Source organism: Paramormyrops kingsleyae, chromosome 10 (assembly GCF_048594095.1).
Source record: "Paramormyrops kingsleyae isolate MSU_618 chromosome 10, PKINGS_0.4, whole genome shotgun sequence".
In the NCBI taxonomy this organism is placed as follows: Eukaryota; Metazoa; Chordata; class Actinopteri; order Osteoglossiformes; family Mormyridae; genus Paramormyrops; species Paramormyrops kingsleyae.
In genome coordinates, this window is record NC_132806.1 from 31691133 (window position 1) to 31698754 (window position 7622).

A 7622-nucleotide genomic window follows, 5' to 3' on the forward strand; every position below is an offset into this window, starting at 1 on the left:
TGACCATATAATAATTGTACAGTTATTGTAGCATTAATCAAGGGCACAGGAAAATAAACGTCTAGAGGGCGATGACTTACAATGGCTTAGCGGTTAGCACTGTATCATGGCAAAGCTCCAAGTTGTCTTTGAAGAGTTTATATATTCTCCCTGTGGTTGTGCATGCTTCCTGCCACAATCCAGAAGCATACAGTGAGGTAAATTAGTGAATGTAAATTTCACATAATATGCCAGGGTTGCCAGCTCTCACACAACATCTTGCGTGATACTCACGGTTTCAGACTCTCACACTTGTGCAAAAAATCTTACAGCAATTCTATATTATTCCATTATTAACCAAAAATTAGTTACATCAAAGGTGCTGGGGGAGTTTGCAAACCTTGCAGACGATTCACAATGTAACAAAAGTGTTACATACATGCGTGTAAACTTGTCTCGAATTGAAAATCTCACTCCAGCCAGCTGACAACCCTGATGTGTAAGTGTGTGTTCGCTGTTCGACTGGTACCTCATCCTCATCCTCATCCTCATCTCCCCTGCCTTGTGCTATAAGTAATGAAAGTATGAAAAATAAAAATACAAAAGCAAGACATCTTCACTGAGTATAGTCCAGGCTACCTTCCCATCCATGATCTATACCTATATCTATACCTATCAAATACCTATAAATTCTATATCCCAGAAGTTCTAGGGAGGTTGTTATGACCACTACACTGTCTACATATTCCGCCTGGCCAGTATACATGTTGCAATGAGTGGTGGGAGAGGAACTGCTAGGGCCTAAAAAGGTCAAATTCGAGGTATACAAGTAAGACTCATTGCCTTATGATGTCTATACAGAATCAATGCTGTAATACAAAGTGAGAACAAGTAATACTTAAACACAGACAATTCAAAATACTTAAGACATGAAATGAATGTTTATGTCAGGTAAGCAAGAAGCTTGCATTGATATATTTGAATAACACTCTCAAAAACAGTGCTTATTTAGGAACATGACAAGTACAAAAACACCATACTGATACATTTTGTATCATATATTCTTTATCGTTCAATGCAGGTGATTTAGCTTCTTGTTCCTTTTTGTAGTGTGTGACTTTTTTATAATAATGTAAACTCATGGTCTGATATCTGTCCTTGTGAAATTTAGAAGCTCATTAATTTTTATTACAGGATTGCATGAAGTTTTAAGTCAAGTTTAAACAAATAATATTTGAACCAGAACATCCAATACCATGTCAACATTACTGAAGTGTGTTTTGGGTGGTTAGTTAATTATTCGCGTGCAACTCTAAGGCAAAAAAAAAACGAAACAAAGAAGGTTAATTCAAGAGTTTGCTGACACAGCCCAGACGGCATGAAGAATGCTATAAGATGGTCTGGTATGAAGAAAACAATTGCTAAAATATAAATATCACAATCATATGAGTTTTATGTAGACATAAACCACTGTCCTGAGCACCTGCCCTGACAACATGGTGAATGGGACTAAGATTTGGTGATTGGAAAGGAAGACAGGGAGACTGGTAGCTTTCAGATCATATTCCTCAGATAAATAGATCTCCTGAAAATGTTGTATCATGGGATGGGTTCGGTTGTTGGAGGTGTTAAGGAATGTTGCATTAATGTCTTTAACTTACTTTTAATAGAATGAGTTGATGTATGAGTCATATTAGAAAATAAATCATCCAGTGTGATAGAACCAGCAAAAACCAATAAATTTTGCATCGCGAGCCCCTGTCAGTAGGTTTTTGGGCCGGTGAATAGTGATGAGCCCCCTGGATCTGTCAGGGTATTCATGCCCCCTTTTACGCCCCTCATGCCACCCCACCAATCCACCATCATTCTCCCTGCACCAGGATCCCGCTAATATCCAGGCCCAGCGCACTGCTGGGGTTGTGGGAGGAGGCAGCCAGAGAGTTTGTTCATGCCTCCATTTCAGTTATACTGCTGTATTCCTCTTTTATGAGAGTGAAACTCATAAAAGAGAAAGTGCCAAATCAGAACTGTAAAGGTCATTAACCGAACAAGGAAAACAGGACAGAGGAGGTTGGGGGGGGGGGGGGGGTGCCATAGACCTGGCCATGTTTCCCACACAACTCTTGACTTGTATAATGGACCATTTCTTTTAAGGGAGTCAACCAAAGCAGCAGGAGAAGTGAATTCAATGAACAAATGTTGAGTGTAAAAGCAAATCCATTAAATGGTGTGTTATACCATTAATAGTAAGAGAATTGTGTGATTACAATTCTTTTTTTTTTTACTGTTTAAAAGAATTCTGGACCTGTGTTCTAGTTACCATAGTAATTTCAGCAGTGAAATGTAAAACAGGATCATCTCAGGTGATATGCTGCATCTTTGATGACAAATCCATTTTCACTTCATTATGTTTTGAGCTCATTTACACATCACCAGATAAATTTAGCTAATTTCTATTATTTATAGATGTCCTTCCTAAAAGAATGCATGAAAGCTAGCTAATTATAAATAAAACAAATAGTTAGCGGAAAGTATCTACTGTGAATACATGAGTATGATCAGAAAATGCCACATGTTTGTTTCAAATGGGCATGAGGAGTAACCTACTAAACCACATGTACTTCCTTAAGCACAATGCTACCGGTCATGTTTTATTTAGCTAGAGAACCTCTAACAAACGTTTCCAAGTGTTATGAGAAACGATGTATGAAGCTGTATATAGTCTGGCTGTGTCAGGCACACCTGTTATGGCCACAATATGACCAAATATTCTCTTTAGGCACTTTTTACATTGCATTGTATAAATTGTGTGAACCTGCACTTTTTTTTATTATTTATTTGCTTGTTGCATAAATTGCTTGAGTAACAACGTCTAGTCAATATGGTTCTGATAAAGTAAGGTAAGGATTCCAGTAAGGATTAATTCCAGTAAGGATTCCAGCAGCTGTTCTGGTCAATCCCTTTGAGCCAAATCAGGAGTCAGGAGCTGTTTGTGTATAATTCCAAAGTCTTTTATTGTATCCATGTGGGTTACATCCAAGACTGGACACTCTGCAGAAGTGTGTCCCATGCTGAATTACACTGATTTTTATGCACATTTCATATCTCGTATCAGGATATTTGTCACAGGGGCCCCAAGCATTATCTTTCTTGGTCCAGTTCCCACCATTGTGTTTCTCCTTCCAGGCTTCAGGTTTTCCACACCCCTACGTGTCTCCATCGTTATTTCCTGTCTTTTGGGGTCCAATTACTTTCCTGCCTCTCACTGATAGGCCTGCCAATCATTTGTTATTGGCCGAACCTTCTGGAAAGCACAACTGAAGCAAGATGGTCCTCTTATAATGTTCTTTGTACAATTATGGCGACAAGCCCAGATCTGGCCAATGACGCTATGGTGGGAAAGCAAAACCATTCCCAGGTTTCACTGTTAAAAAGTAGCAAGTCTTGGTGTTTTCACCTGGCCATGTGCTGCTGAGCTACACAGGTAATTGTATTTCTTGGCCTTCATTATAGTGATAAGCCGCAGTGCTAACTAAGGTGTATATTCATACAACCAGATACAGATACAGATATGTCGGGGCTAACATAAGGTGCAGATACACAATTATCTTGACTACATTGTGCAGCAGTAATTGATGTACCTTTTCTAAAGGTTACAAGGTCACACTTCCTATGGGTTACATTAACATCTTCTTAATAGTGTCTCAATAATTACATTCGCTAGGTCATAAAGTGCTAAATAATATTCCATACAACAAGACCAGTAAAAAAAATATGAGAATATAACATGCATCCTAGCACAGTAACACTTAAAGGACAGATTGAGTAGCAACCCCCCCCATAAAATGTTAATTTCTAAACGATCGCATTATTATTTTTAAGATCAATAAATGAAAACCATGGTCCTAGAATATATACTCTTTATTGCAAAATGTAGTATTGTAGTATTTTAAGTTTTACGTTTCTGATTTCTACACATATGTTTGATGTAATATTTGATGTAATATTTGTCCAACCGAAACAAACAAACATGCTTTATTTGCCATTTGCACAAGTACAGGTACAGGTACAGGTAGATTGGAATGCTTCTCCTCGCTGACCCCATCTTGCTCTCCGTAGCTTAGGCGTCACAGTGCATGGTTAGCCAACATGCAGACAAACCCAGATTCATAATTCTTAGCTAAATTGAATGACTTCTGTTCTGAATTGTTACAAAATTGCAATTTGAGTCATTGTATTAAACTGAGTCAGACAGCTTCTACCCTTCTTGATTCTGTATGTTTCTGGCAATTCATGGAGTTGATATCAAAAATGGGTAAAGCTTTACATTAACTGCACCTTCATAATGCTTTTATATTGCATTAATAAAATGTTCAGTACACCTTCCTAATGTATTCATTAAGTAAAACATTCATAAACATCATGTATGTATACCTTAAAGTACATCCCTTAATAGTAAACTTAAAAGTAAACCCCTTAACAGCTGTAATATACATTAATAACAACATTATATAATAATAACAAACATTATAATTGTATAATCATGTAATGTTTGTTATTAATAAATATTAAAGCTGTTAAGGGATGTTAGGATGTTAAGGTGCACTTGCATGCTGCTTTTGAATGTTCTATGAATGCATAATGAATGCATTATGAAGGTGCACTTAATGTAAAGTGTTATCCAAAAATGTAATTATTTCTCTAGCAAACCCTGGATGAAATACCTCCTACAAAAACAAAAGCCAAATAGAAAGCAATTGAACTGCAGTTATTCCTGTCTGCACAGACTGATCAGTATTATCTTAAACAGAAAACAACTGTGCTCTTCCCACTCTATGCTTTACTCTAATAAAAAGCCAGTCCATTGCAGGGCACGCACTCTGTGGGTACTCTGGGGACACCAGCTTGCTTAATTGCATGTCTGCATGTCACATCTGGAAGATATGAGGCTTCAGTGCTACATTCTGAGCCAGCATAACACCCATATTAGTGATTATAGTGTCAATAACACTAATTCAAATTCATTTGCCATCTCTAAATTCTGATACAATAAACAATGCAAGCTCCATCTCAACAACTTTGTTTTGGTTGAACCCACTACTTGTGAAAATACAATCCTTCCTTATGAAACTACTTAAAGCATCTATACCAGGAGTGGACTGGCGACAAAAAGCAGCCCAGGAATTTACTGTTGAAGCGGCCCCACTTGCTTTATTTCGTTGCTGACCTGTGGAGTACCCCTCGGTTTATTTCGTTGCTGACCTGTGGAGTACCCCTCGGTTTATTCCGTTGCTGACCTGTGGAGTACCCCTCGGTTTATTCCGTTGCTGACCTGTGGAGTACCCCTCGGTTTATTCCGTTGCTGACCTGTGGAGTACCCCTCGGTTTATTTCGTTGCTGACCTGTGGAGTACCCCTCGGTTTATTCCGTTGCTGACCTGTGGAGTACCCCTAGGTTTATTTCGTTGCTGACCTGGGGAGTACCCCTTGGTTTATTTTGCCGATCGTGATCGTGTTGGGGAAGAAAAACAGAAAAAATTTTCAAACTTCTCGATGGCCAGTCCACGTCTGTAGCCTACGCAAAAAATAATATACCACTATAAGTTGGTTTTGTTACAGAATTTTTCAAAATGGCTATAACCAGACCCATGGGGGGAAATTTGGAACATAATATGATTGGTTGGGGTTGAGGCCCAAAATCTGTAACAACATGCCTGGTCACACCTCTGCTTAAGAAACTAAACTCAGATTCTCACGTACTTAATTTTTATTTATATGCTGCTAGAAGATTTGAGGATATTATGCCTGTAGGCTCCTTAGTAAACTGTTTCATTCAATTGAGGCAAAAAGAGACAACTGCCTCTGAACTCAGAAAAAGCTAGAGTGCTTCTACTTGCATGTAACAACATTAATAATAATATCTTGCTGTCAGCACTTATTGCTGAGGGCTTAAACTTCTGTTTTGCCAAGTCAGCTCAAAACCTAGACAATAAGACGATGACCTGTCTTATAATAATCATTTTAACTCCTTATCCAAGACGTGCTTCCTACAGCTCAAAAATTGCAAGGCTAAGATGATTTTTGACTGGTCAAAATACAGAAAAACTATGCATTTGTCTACTGAAGATTAGACTACTGCAATGTCTCATTTTCAGAGAGCATGAATCACATCTTCAGGAAAAAGCAGAAAATTCAACCATATTACATCTGTTCTGATGTCTGTTCTCTGACTTGCAGTTAAAATTCAGGACAGTCTTCAAAATTATTCTGTTCACTTATAAGGCGTTGAAAGGTCAGGCCCCCGTCCCTCTAATGGAGCTGATTAATATGTACAATCCACTCTCCCAGATCTCGACATGCAGGCCTACTTGTAATTTTCGAAATATTTTTAAAAACTCTCAGACATAAAACTTTCAGCTGAGATCTCCTGGTTTATAGAACAGTCTACCAGCTGAGAGACGCCCCTTCAAGTCTCAGTATTTAATTCCAGACTAAGGCTGTACTCTTTTTGTCTAGCTTACCTAGACTTGTTCTCGTTCTGCTTTATGTCTTTATATCTATCTTTATGGCTGTCTGTCATCAGGACTGGCCATAATGGAGGAGAAAGGGGAGATTTTCAGGAGGCCAGACATTTGACGGAGGGTATGAGTGTGTCAGCATGGATAATGATGGCTTTGGTTTAGTGGGAGGCATTTAGTAGAGTTTTTCAGAGGCTCAGCCACGTCTTTGTGTAGCTCTGTCTGTCTGCCATTGTTTCATCCCTCTCCTTCATGGCTGAGTACTGTCTGCACCCTGCAGCAAACATCAACAGAGCGTGAGCTCTGAGAAGGATGACCACCTAATCCATGTCAGGAGGGACACTCTGAGCTACTTCAGGTTTTACAAACTAAAATTGAAAGGTTGCTGTGCTCGGCTAAATAGTTCATCTCTCCTTGTGCTTTGACTGGTGCGTTTCTTTGACTGAACGACTCATCCCGCTGTTTCACAATAACATCAGTGACACATACATGATTATAGGAGACTGACCAATCAGCACACAGCACAAACTCAGTGCTTAAGTGAAATCCAGGTCCTTTCAATTGGAATGTAAGTTTACATACCCAGTTCTAGCTCATAGCCCCCCCCCCGACACAGATTAGGTGGTCACCATAGCTACAAGGCCTGTGGCTTTGCCTTACCACAAATGCAATGAGAAGCTGACCTGATGATCATCTCTGACTGTCCTAACAGATGACCAGGGGGAAGAAAAGGTAACACTTTACTTTATGGGGCATAAATAATTCAGTATTATGCTATCAATTATGTATTAATTAACCGAAAATCGAAGTTACATTGTGATCTGATGTTAATTCATTAATGAATCATGACGCATGTTTTATCTCATGAAGTTACTATATTTGTTACTATATCTGTTAATTATGTAAACCTTTATGAACTACAGAAGGAAAAAGTCACGAATAACGCAAGTTGAATACTGATCTCATATTTGTTCATCATTAATGAATCATGATGCAGCTTTGAAGCCAAGCAGTTATGTGTTACTTTTACTTCCGTAAACCTTTGGGAACCACTGAACTAACTACTGAATGAACAAGTCATGAATGACACAAGTGAAATACTGACCTCACGTTTGTTCATAATTAA